This window comes from Cherax quadricarinatus, chromosome 12 (assembly GCF_038502225.1).
Source record: "Cherax quadricarinatus isolate ZL_2023a chromosome 12, ASM3850222v1, whole genome shotgun sequence".
Classification (NCBI taxonomy): Eukaryota; Metazoa; Arthropoda; class Malacostraca; order Decapoda; family Parastacidae; genus Cherax; species Cherax quadricarinatus.
In genome coordinates, this window is record NC_091303.1 from 49,716,081 (window position 1) to 49,729,485 (window position 13,405).

Below are 13,405 nucleotides of genomic sequence, written 5' to 3' on the forward strand. Positions count from 1 at the left end.
AGATGTTGATCATATTGATGTCGCTGATCTATATTTTATGTTATTTTGTAATGCCTTTAAAACAAATATTATTCTAGTTGATATTAAACTCGTTTCATATACACCATCCAGTCCAGACTTGAGTACAGGAAAAGTTGCTAATCCCGTAGACGTTTAGAGTAAACTCTTGCCTGTTTTGTCCTCGTGAGCGGTCGACTGTTTCAAAACGAGTTTTTCTCGTGTTCTAATGAAGAAGGATCTGTCTTGCGGAGGAAATGAATAGAGGGGGTAATGGATAGAGGAGGAGGAGTGGATAGAGAATGAAAATAGGTAAGAAAGGGAATGAGAAAGAAAGAAATATGGCTGGAAAATGTATTATGTTTAACTAGATGTGATGTTGGAATAGAACCGACGTCGTTTGTATGGATTAAGAAGGGACAGCGAGAAAGAAAAGTGAAGAATGGGTTAATAAGAGTAGTTGGGAGGAAAGTATAAAAGGACATAAAGGTGAAATAAAACAAGAGAGTCTTAAAAGGGTGATATTTAGTTTTGATGAATACATTTGTCTCTCGTGGTATTGTATGTTGTAAACAGTCAATGATTTGTTTTAATTTAATATTTCTCTTATATATATATGGTGACATAAAAGGAAAAACTTAATTAACTTGATTTGAAATCTTACAACTTGCTAGAATTCTTTGGTTATTTAGTAATTTTAACATAATAATATTGTTAACTTTGCAATTATTTCTCGGCAGTCATTTTAATTTTTTAGCTATTTTATCAATTTGCTGCTGACTAATTAACAATAAATAATATATAAATATAATTTAACCAAACAATTCTAAGTCCATTAGGCAGCCTCCAGAAAATATCTGTAATTCACTCAATACTAAATAACTGATAATCAAAGACCAAAAAATTAATTTGAGTTCTCAGTCACTTCGGCCACTCAATCATTCCTCAGTTCCATTATCCATATTTTATACTGCAAAACATTCAGAATCCGACTCCAGTTTCTTTAATTCCCGATAGATATTACTGAACACTACAGGAGCAGGAAAATTCCCATGGACCACTCAACGTCACCTTTCTCGTTGTAAAAAGTTGAAATATGTTTGCTGTCCCCTTTTAACTTCAGTGCAAGATATCTTTCGCTCAGATTCCTCGACACTCTTGCAGATATTTTTCCCACGTCTACTGTCAAGAATTTAAACTATTCATTCTCTGTACATCCCCTACTTCCTTTTAAAGACCTACTCTTCATTTTCAAGATTCTAAATTATTTAATGGCTTCAGTTTTTTGCGATTTCACGTCAAACCTCGTTCCTTAATCGTTTCTTATTCGCATTTTTTTAAACGAAGTTTTTTTTATCTGCAAACGACGATTGAGACAACTCATTATAAAAATTTAATTCAAAACCTTTGAAGGTAACACTTTCAGCGCTCAATGATCATAGCACTTATACCAAAAGTGACCTTGGAAAAAGAGACAGTGGCAGAATGAGTGATCCTCACAGTATGGGTTACCTTAGCACTTTTAGTAACACTGGCATGGTGAGTGTCTTCTGTACTATGAATGATCAATGAAATATGAATAGTACAAGGTTCAGGTACAGTAATCTCTGTCTAGAGCACACACTTTCTGCCAGTTCTTTCCAATCGACCTCTGTAAGAGTTCGTTTCGAATCCTATGTACATGGGTAATCTTTCCTTGGGATCTTAATACTTGGGAATTCTACGCTTGCCTAATTCTTGGGCACGACCTACTTCCACATAGAACAAATGTGACACCACCTATGACTGCTGCACCTCTCCTGCCTACGGTTTATAAGCTCCTTCTCCGCACGTATGCCGTATTCTGTTCAAGATTGATGGACTGACCACATCGACTCAAGGTTGAGGGACTGATTACCTCATTCTACTCCTGTTCTTCAAGATTCTCCTTTGTATGGACTGATGAAGCTACTGTGTGGCGAAACGTTTCCTTAATAAAGATACCCAAGAGTTGCACATGTGTCTAATTTATCATACGTGATCCTGCTTTGTGTCCGAGTTCGTTGGGTTTCCGTGTACATTCGTGTTCCTGCCTTGTGTAAGCAGTAGGTGCGTGAGCCTGGACAACTCGACCTCCATAAAACTTGGAGAGTAATGATTTCATCACAATAGCCGCCACACCAGGCTCGTAAAGTGAGAGACGCCTCCCATCCCCTAGCCGTACAAAAACATTCCCATCACAGCCAGAAAACACACACACACACACACACACACACACACACACACACACACACACACACACACTATACTTCAGTTACATAGTTGTCAGGAAGTGGAATAGTCTGGGTAGTGATGCAGTGGAGGCAGGATCCATACATAGCTTTGAGAAGAGGTATGGTGAAGCTCATGGAGTGAAGAGGCGGGGCCAGGAGCTATGAATCGACCCCTGCAACCACAACTAGGTGAGTACAACTAGGTAAGTACACACATACACACACACACGGGAACAAGTATTCTTTAATTATCGATGCTCCTAGCATTTAGCGTTATAGTTACGGACCTAGGATATTGTTAGCGATCATCGTACGCTAGTCAGTGAACATACCTACAAGAGTATGACAAGTTTCCAGTCTGAAAAGTGTGATAAAGTCAAAACATGGACAATTTAAATTTGAATGTGGGAAGTGTGTGAAGGGTAGCAGCAATAGGTCAGCTCTGCTGGCGGCAGTGTTGACAAAAGTGACCATAATAAACAGATATTTAATAATAGGTCAAGGTTGTAGCCTTAATCAGAAAAAAAATGCAGATATTTGGTCAGTGATGGCCGTAGTGATGTGAGATAGTCATGAGCGATTTGGAAAAGAAGAAAGATAAGACAAAGAAACAGACTTGATTCTCTGACAGTTGGGTGTTACCAGAAGTGAGCTGTGAATACCAGTAATATCATATGGTGTTGGTTATGACCAAAATAATGAAAAACGTGTGATTACCACCGTATTGATGGGTCTGGGTCAGTGACAAAACCTGGAAAGTATAATAAAAACAGCATAATAAAATAAATGATATGGACATCAGACGACATCATAAGAAGCCACCACTAGGATCAACTACTGTGACTACAAACGCTGAGGAAGGAAAGAGGGAAGTTCACAACGATCGAGACGTATGTGAGAAGTTCAAAATAAGATATAGAGAAGAATTTACAGTGGAGATAGGAAGGACTCTTCAAAGCCAGAATACTGGGGTACACCAAAAAAGGATACACGAACAAGTGCTGGACGAATTGCAACCGAGGAGGAGGTGAAGACGTTGCTAAGTGAACTAAATGCCTCAATGGCGGTGGGACTGGACATTTCTCCGTGGGCCCTTTGAGAGGGAGCAGAGATGCTGTGGCGTTAACAATAATTTTCAACACATTCGTTGAAATTGGGCAGCTACCTGAGGTGTGGAAGAAGGCGCATATAGTCCCATTTTTTAATAAAGTGATAGTTTTGAGGCATTAAACTACAGACCAGTGTCACTGACATGCATAGTATGCAAAGTCATGTAGAAGATTATCAGGAGGAGTACGCTAGAGCACTTAAAAATGAAAAAGTTTATACACGACAACCATCACGGTTTCAGGAAATCCTGTATCACAAACATACTGGAGTTTTATTACAAAGTAACAGAAGTAAGACACGGAATAGAGGAGTGGGTTGATTGCATTTTCTAGGACTGCAAGAAGGCCTTCGGCACTGTCCTTGCGGGGTTTCACAGGGGTCAGTCCTTGGACCAGTACTATTTTTGGTATATGTGAATGACATGATGGAAGGGATACACTCCGAAGTGTCCCTGTTCGCAGATGACGTGAAGTTAATGAGGAGAATTAAAGCAGATAAGGATCAGGCAGGACTACAAAGAGGCCTGGACAGGCTGGACATGTGGTCTAGCAACTGGCTTCTCGAATTTAACCCCGCCAAATGCAAAGTCATGAAGATCGGGGAAGAGCAAAGAATGTCGCAGTCAGAGTATAGGCTAGGTGGCCAAAGATTATAAACCTCACTCAAGGAGAAAGATCTTGGGGTGAGTATAACACACAGCACATCTCCGGATGCGCACGTCAGCCAGATAACAGTTGCAGCACGTGGACGCCTGGCAAACCTGAGAATTGCGTACCGATACCTTAGTAATGAATCGTTCAAGACACTATGCACCGTGCACCTCAAGCCCATACTGGAGTATGGAGCACCAGTTTAGAACCCACAACTGGTCAAGCACGTCAAGAAATTAGAGAAAGTGCAAAGGTTTGCAACAAAGGTAGTTCCAGAGCTAAGGGAAATGTCCTACGAAGAAAGGTTCAGGGAAATCGGCCTGACGACACTGGAAGACAGGAAGGTTAAGGGAGACATGATAATGACATACAAAATATTGCGTGGAACAGATAAGGTGGACAGAGACAGGATGATCCAGAGATGGGACACAGAAACAAGGGGCCACAATTGGAAGTTGAAAACTCAGATGAGTCAAAGTGATGCTAGGAAGAATTTCTTCAGTCATAGAGTTGTCAAGAAGTGAAACAGTCTAGCAAGTGATGTAGTGTAGGTAGGAACCACACATAGCTTTAAGACGAGGTATGACAAATCTCATGGAGCAGGGAGAGAGAAGACCTAGTAGCGATCAGTGAAGAGGCAGGGCCAGGAGCTGAGTCTAAACCCCTGCAACCACAATTAGGGTGAGTACACACACACGTGCACGCATAAACAACAGGTTTAGTGTCTAATAGACATGTGCCTACGACAAAATGGTAATTAACACCCAAACGCACGCGTGCGCGCCCGCGCTCACACATACACACACACACACACACACACACACACACACACACACACACACACACACACACACACACACACACACCAACACGTAAGGGACACTACCAGAGAGAGAGGAGAGGATGAACCAGCGAGACTGGCCTAGTATTCACCTTGAGTAGTGCAGATATTGAGGACATCACATATGAAAGACCCCTTGGGGCCAGCGATCATGTGGTTTTAAGCTTCGAATACACAGTAGAGTTAAAAGTGGACGGGGAAGCAGGAAGGGCCGGGCGAATGAGGCCAAACTACAGGACAGGGGACTACACGGGAATGAGGAACTTCCTGAAAGAGGTTCAGTGGGACAGAGAACTGGCGGGAGAGCCAGTAAATGAGATGATGGAATATGTAGCAACAATGTGCAAGGAAGCTGAGGAGAGGTTTGTACCCAAGGGTAGCAGGTATAATGAAAAAGCCACGATGAGCCCATGGTTCACCCAAAGGTGCAGGGAGGCAAAAAACAAGTGTGCTAGGGAATGGAAGAAGTACAGAAGGCAAAGGACCCAAGAAAATAAGGAGAGCAATCGTAGAGCCAGAAATGAATATGCACAGGTAAGAAGGGAGGCCCAACGATAATATGAAAACGACATAGCAGCGAAAGCCAAATCTGACCAGAAGCTGTTATACAGCTACATCAGGAGGAAAACAACAGTCAACGACCAGGTAATCAGGCTAAGGAAGGAAGGAGGAGAGACATCAAGAAATGACCGAGAAGTATGTGAGGAACTCAACATGAGATTCGAAGTGTTCACAGAGGAGACAGAAGGGACCCCAGAAAGACAGTGAGGTGGGGTACACCACCAAGTGTTGGATACAATACACACAACCGAGGAAGAAGTGAAGAGGATTCTGAGTGAGCTAGATACCTCAAAGGCCGGATAACATCTCTCCATGGGTCCTGAGAGATGGAGCAGAGGCGCTATGTGTACCCCTAACAACAATATTCAACACATTTATCGAAACAAGGAGAATACCTGAGGCATGGAAGACAGCAAATGTAGCCCCAATTTTAAAAAAGGAGACAGAGATGAAGCACTAAACTACAGACCAGTGTCACTGACTTGTATAGTATGCAAAGACGGAGAAGATTATCAGGAGAAGAGTGGTGGAACATCTAGAAAGGAATGATCTCATCAACATCAGCCAACATGGTTTCAGGGACGGGAGATTCTGTGTCACAAACCTACTGGAGTTCTATGACACGATGGCAGCAGTAAGACAAAAGAGAGAGGGGTGGGTAGATTGCATTTTCTTGTACTGTAAGAAGGCATCTGGCACAGTTCCACACAAGAGATTAGTCCAAAAACTGGAGGACCAGGCAGAGATAACAGGGTAGGCGCTACAATGGATCAGGGAATACTTGTCAGAAAGACAGCAGCGAGTCATGGTACGTGGCGAGGTGTCAGAGTGGGCACCTGTGACGAGTGGGGTCCCACAGGGGTCAGTACTAGGACCAGTGGTGTTTCTGGTATTTGTGAGCGACATGACGGAAGGAATAGACTCCGAAGTGTCCCTGTGTGCAGATGATGTGAAGTTGATGAGGAGAATTCATTCGGACGAAGATCAGGCATGATAACATATAAAATACCGAGAGGAATTGACAAGGTGGACAGAGACAGAATGTTCCAGAGATGGGACACAGCAACAAGAGGACACAGTTGGAAGTTGAAGACACAGATGAATCACAGGGATGTTAGGAAGTATTTCTTCCTTCACAGAGTAGTCAGGAAGTGGAATAGTTTGGGAAACTATGTAGTGGAGGCAGGGACCATTCATAGCTTTAAGCAGATGTATGATAAGGTTCATGGTGCAGGGAGAGTGACCCAGTAGCGACCAGTGAAGAGGCGGGGCCAAGAGCTATGACTTGACCCTTTCAACCACAACTAGGTGAGTACACACACACACACACACACACACACACACACACACACACACACACACACACACACACACACACACATATTCAACGAGGGAACTGCGGGTGAACGAGTATCACTGCTCATTAAAAACCAAGGTGCTGGAGAACTGAAACAGAGGAGAAGGGACTATAATAACACTGCAGACTTGAGGTCCAAGGTCGTGATTGCAGTGATTTATAACCCACCACAGAATAGAAGGTCGCCAAGACAAGAATATGATATGAGTAACAGAGAGATTGTTGACAATGGCTGAAGTGGCCACTAGGACCCATGTAGGCAGGGCGAAGTTACTGGGCATGCGTGACTTCAATCACAAAGAAATTGATTGGAAAAACCCATAGCTACATGGGGCCCCAGAAACCTGGAGGGCTAAGATGCTGGAGGTGATACTGGAAAACCTCATGCATCATCACTTTAAGAACACCACCCGAGACAGAGCGGAGAGGAAGAACTAGCAGGACTGGACCTAGTATTCACCTTGAACAGTGCAAATATTGAGGATAGCACATATGAAAAGCCTCTGAGCTAGTGATCACGTGGTTCTAAGCGTCGAGTACATAATAAAGTTACAAGTGGAGAGGGAGGCAGGAAGAGCATGAAGAATGAAGTCAAACTACAATAGAGAGGGCTATACAAGCATGAAGAATTTTCTGCGCGAGATCCAGTGAGACAGAGAATTGGCAGGAAAAACAGTAAATGAGATGATGGAATATGTAACAACAATATGCAAGGAAGCAGATTAGAGGTTTGTACCCAAGGGCAACAGACATAATGAGAATGCCAGGATGAACCATTGGTTCACCCAGAGTTGCAGAGAGGCTAAAACTAAGTGTCTAGAGAATGAAAGAATTATAGAAGACAAAGGACCCACGAGAACAATGATAGTAGTCGAAGAGCAAGAAATGAATTTGCACATATAAGGAGAGTGACCCAGCGACAATACAAAAACGACATAGCATCGATAGCCATGTCTGAGCTGAAGCTGTTGTACAGTCACATCAGGAAGAAAGCAACAATCAATGACCAGGTATTCATGCTAAGAAAGGAAGGAGGTGAGTTTATAAAAAACGGCCTTGACGTATGTAAGGAGCATAATATAAGATTCAAAGACGTATTCACAGTGGAGACAAGACTCCAAAAAGACGGAGATGTGGGGTACACGAACAAGTGCTGGACACGATACGTACAACTGAGGAGGTGAAGAGGCTGCTAAGCGAACTACATATCTCAAAGGCGATGGTGCCGGATAACATCTCTCCGTGGATCCTGAGAGAGGGAGAAGAGGCACTATATGTACCACTAACAACAATTTTCAACACATCTATCGAAACGGGAGGACTACCCGAGGTATGGAAGACAGCAAATGCAGTCCCAATTTTGAAAAAAGGAGACAGACACACAGCATTAAACTACAGACTAGTCACTGACATGTATGCAGAGTCATGGAGAAGATTATCAGAAGAGTGGTGGACCACCTAGAAAGGAATGACCTTATTAACTACAACCAGCACGGATTAAAAAACTGGAAATCATGTGTCACGAACCTACTAGAGTTCTGTGACAAGGTGACAGAAATAAGACGAGAGAGAGTGGTGGGTAGATTGCATTTTCTTAGACTGCAAGAAGGTTTTTGACAATTCCACACAAGAGATTAGTGCAAAAAATGGAGGACCAGGCATGTATAACAGGGAATACACTCCAATGGATCAGAGAATACCTCACAGGAAGGCATCAGCACGTCATGGTACGTGATATGGTGTCAGAGTGGGCGCCTGTGACGAGCGGGGTTCTAGGACCAGTGCTTCTTCTGGTATATGTGAACGACATGACGCAAGGAATGGACTCAGAGGTGTCCCTGTTTGCACATGATGCATAGTTAATGAGGATAATTCAGTCATAGGAGATCATGGCATGACTACAGAGGGACCTGGACAGGCTGTGGCCGGGTCTAGCAACTTACTCCTGGAGTTCAACCCCGCCAAGTGCAAAGTCATGAAGATCGGGGAAGGGCATAGAAGACTGCAGAGTACAGTCTAGGGGGCAGAAGACTACAAAACCTCACTCAGGGAAAAGGATCTTGGGTTTGTATAATACCGAGCACATCTCCTGAGTCGCACCAATATGGAACCCACACCTGGCCAAACACGTAATGAAATTAGTGTGTGTGAAAAGGTTTGCAACAAGACTAACCCCGGAGCAAAAGAGTATATCCTACGAGGAGAGGATAAGAGAAGTCAACTTGACGACACTGGAGGAGAGGAGGGATAGGGGACATGATCGAGACATAAAATACTGAGAGGAACTAACAGAGCGAATAAGGACAGGATATTTCAGACATGGGACACAGCAATAAGGGATCACAACTGGAAGATGAAGGCTCAGATAAGTCACAGGGATGTTAGGAAGTACTTCTTCAGTCATAGAATTGTCAGGAAGTGGAACAGTGTGGAGAGTGATGTAGTAGAGAGGATCCATACATAATTTTAAGATGAGGTATGATAAAGCTAATGGAGCATGGAGTAAACCTAGTAGCCACCAGCGAGGAAGCGGGGCCACGAACTGTCACTCGACCCCTGCAACCACAAACAGGTGAGTACACACACACATACACTCACACAGATCTATAATTATATATATTAACGCCACCACAACATAAACTAGTCACTTAGTATAGTCACCAGTACACTTCACCACAATTCACACAGGTTTACATATTTATTAAATGCACCACAAAATTCAGTGGCACATTAGTATTCTCTGATACACTCCACCACATCCAAGTTGTATGTAAGAACATTCATCGACAATACAAGTATACCTTCCGGTGCCATCCACCAATAATTTTAAGAGGTGTCTACCACTTCACACTTTACCAAAAGTGCATCCAGCAGAATGTCTAAATTATATACTCTACCTTTTGTACACATTACTACATCAATCACTTATTAAAATAAATCAATGCAGCACATTGAAAATCAACTGACATACTTCATCACAATGTGTATTTACGTGATCAGATGAGACTGGTCCATTCACTATATTCTGAAAAAAAAATATTCATCGTCCTCTCTCACCATTATTATTCTTCAAAATGAATCCCAGAGAGAAAGCCGTTGCTGGAATAATTCATTAAAAATCTGATGAATTAGACATATGTGCAACACCTGGTTATCTTTATTCGTAGACGTTTCGCGAAACGTCTACGAATAAAGATTCCCAGATGTTGCACTTGCGTTTAATTCTTCATCTTGTCGGTACTCTATGCCACTCACGTATAACTAAAAATCTGCACCTATGATAACTTTTCCGTCCTTTCTGGACCATTGTGACATGACAATGGTCCACAGGTATTTTGACTAAACCATTGTGACTTGATAATGATCCAGAATGGGTCGAGACGGGATTATTAGATTCCTCTTCTAAGTTCGGGATTTTAGTGAATCTCCAGACCTTCATTCTAGCAGTTGCAATGTGCTTCACTCTGAAACCTCATTCCATAGCCAACCATCGGCCTAATAGGAACACTATGCTTATGTGAGAACTGTCAGCCTTCCAGGGTCTACTTCCTTTCACTTCAGTTGTATATTAGAATTTACTTATGCACTTATTAATTAAGGTTGTATATGTCGTTTGTCTGATGCTTCAATGATCCAGTTTTCTGGATTATGGCTTTGTATAGGACTTCATTTTTTTTATCTTTCACGTTACGAAATAGAATAAATATAAGTCGAACACAGAAAGTATGTAAAGAGCAGGTTATGTGAAGGAAAATTATCGTTACGTCTGGCAGCTGGGCATCGCCTACAAAGTATGAGACGTTTAAAACAGCACATTATTCACGTACGACATCAGGGACAAACATTCCTCAATTATTATTAGTTTCGCTCTGGGTCAAACTTTATTAAATCATGAATTGATAATGATCTATGAAGAGGTAAATAATATAGGTAAGATCTACACCACATGTCTTTCTGCCATGGACTGGTCTAGCTAACATTAGATTAATGTAGATTGCAAAATCTATATAAACATGTATTTAACAAATAGGTAAAATGTTAAAAAAATGGCCGTGACAGGTCTTTCAGCAGTGGGTTCAGATAAACCCTGCCAGCGCTTTAAGAACAGCATTTCTCACATGTGTTCTGAGAACTGACTGGAAATCTGGCTGCTCAAAGCTATCACCTTCCCAACCACAAAAGTTTCACCGTTCCAGCAACTTCAGAACCACACAAATTCCCCTTACTAAACGCTATCGAATTCCACATTAAACCGATTAGCTAAGAGTAATATCGCCAAACACGGCGCGAATTAATGTAATGCGGGAGAATAAAGTTGTTTTCACTACAACCATTGTGGCAGCGATGTTATACATGTGTTATTCATCAGAGTAGATCCTCATGTACATACCATCTGTTTAGACTCGGTCGTGATCAGTTTCCACCTGCATCAAACTGGCGCCATAAAGTAGAGAAACACTTATCGGTTTAGTTATTGTCCAAGAAATACGAGTCACATCCGGCCAATACATTATTTATTTGCGCCAGGAAATTGGTTCAACTGGTCAGCAGCGCTCCAAATATTATAGCTTCTTGAATTATAGGAAAACGTGGAAAACGTGTATGATATTGCGTGGCACAGTGGTCATGTGCATTTGAGATACCGTAGTTATTCCCTCTTGTAAGGGGGTTAACACGCGTGTGTTCTCTTTCTGTTGTTTTTCAAGGAGTTTATATTCCTGGTTAAGCATCTCAGTTATCAACGACGCGCTTTACGGAATAAGAACATAAGAACAAAATAAAGAAGGAACACTGCAGCAGGCCTACTGACCCATGCGAAGCAGGTCCATGTCCCCGCCCCCCGGATTAGCCCAATGACCCACCTAGTCAGGTCACTTCCACTTAAGGAAGGAGCACGGCATCAGACCTAGTAGCACAAGCTAGTCAGGTCCAACTCACACCCACCCACACCCGCTCATGAGTTTGTTCCACTCATCCACGACTCTGTTACCAAACCAGTGCTTTCCTATATCCTTCCCGAATCTGAATTTTTCCAACTTGAAACCATTACTGCGAGTCCTGTCTTGGCCGGAAATTTTCAGCACGCTATTTATAGTCCCTTTATTTATTCCTGTTTTCCATTTATACACCTCAATCATATCCCCTCTAATTCTACGCCTTTCGAGAGAGTGCAGATTCACGACCCTCAGTCTATCCTCATAGGGAAGATTTCTGATACATGGGATCAACTTTGTCATCCTCCTCTGTACGTTTTCCAGAGCATTTATATCCATTCTGTAATACGGTGACCAGAACTGAGCAGCATAATCTAAATGAGGCCTAACCAAGGGTATATAGAGTTGAAGAACAACCTGAGGACTTCTATTATTTATACTTCTAGATATGAAGCCAAGGATTCTGTTAGCTTTATTGCGAACACTAATACACTGTTGTCTTGGTTTTAGATTACTGCTAACCAGAACTCCTAAATTCTTTTCGCAATCAGTAGCATTAAGATCTACATTATTTAGTTTATATGTGGCATGGTTAGTTTCCTGTCCAACATTAAGAACTTTGCATTTTCTATATTAAACTGCATATACCACTTCTCCGACCATTGCATCAGTCCATTCAAATCTTCCTGGAGTGCTCTAGTGTCCTCATTAGAATGAATTGGACGGCCTATTTTGGTGTAATCAGCAAATTTGTTTATGTCGCTATTTATTCCCTCATCTATGTCGTTTATGTAAATTGTGAACAACAACGGGCCCAACACTGACCCCTGCGGAACACCGCTTGTGACGTGCCCCCATTCTAATTTCTCCCCATTTATGCAAACTCTCTGCTGCCTATTTGTCAGCCATGCCTCTACCCAGGAAAAAATTTCTTATCCTATTCTGTATGCCTTAAGTTTCCTCAATAGCCTCTGAAATGGAACTCTATCGAAAGCCTTACTGAAGTCCATATACACAATATCATTTTCATTACCATGATATACCTCCTCAAACATCTTAGTGAAAAAAGTTAGTAAATTCGTAAGACAGAAACGCCTTTTTTGTAAAACCGTGTTGAGATTCATTAATCAATTTATGTGTGTCAAGATGGCTACGAATTGCTTGGGCAATTATTGATTCCATAAATTTTCCCACTGTGGAGGTAAGGCTTATTGGTCTATAGTTCGAGGCTTAGGATCTGTCACCTGCCTTTTAAATAGGTATTACGTTTTCCATTTTCCACTTATCATGCACTATGCCAGTTTGTAGTGATATGTTGAAAAGATTAGCTAAGTTCCTCTTTACATTCGTTTAACACCCTTGCAAACAGTTCATCAGAGCCTGGGGATTTGTTAGGCTTTAATTTTTCTATTTGTCTGAGGACCATGTAACTAGTTACCACAATCGTGCATGGTTTATTATCGTCCTGTTCTACATAATCTATTATTTCAGGAATTTCGCTTGTATTTTCCTGTGTAAAAACTGTGAGGAAGTAGGTATTGAAAATTTCACACATATCCTTATCATTGTCAGTGATCTGACCAGAGTTACTCTTAAGTGGGCCAATCTTGTCCCTAATTTTACTTCTGTATACCTGAAAGAACCCTTTTGGGTTAGTCTTCGAATCCCTTGCGACCTTAGCCTCATAATCTCTTTTTGCTTTT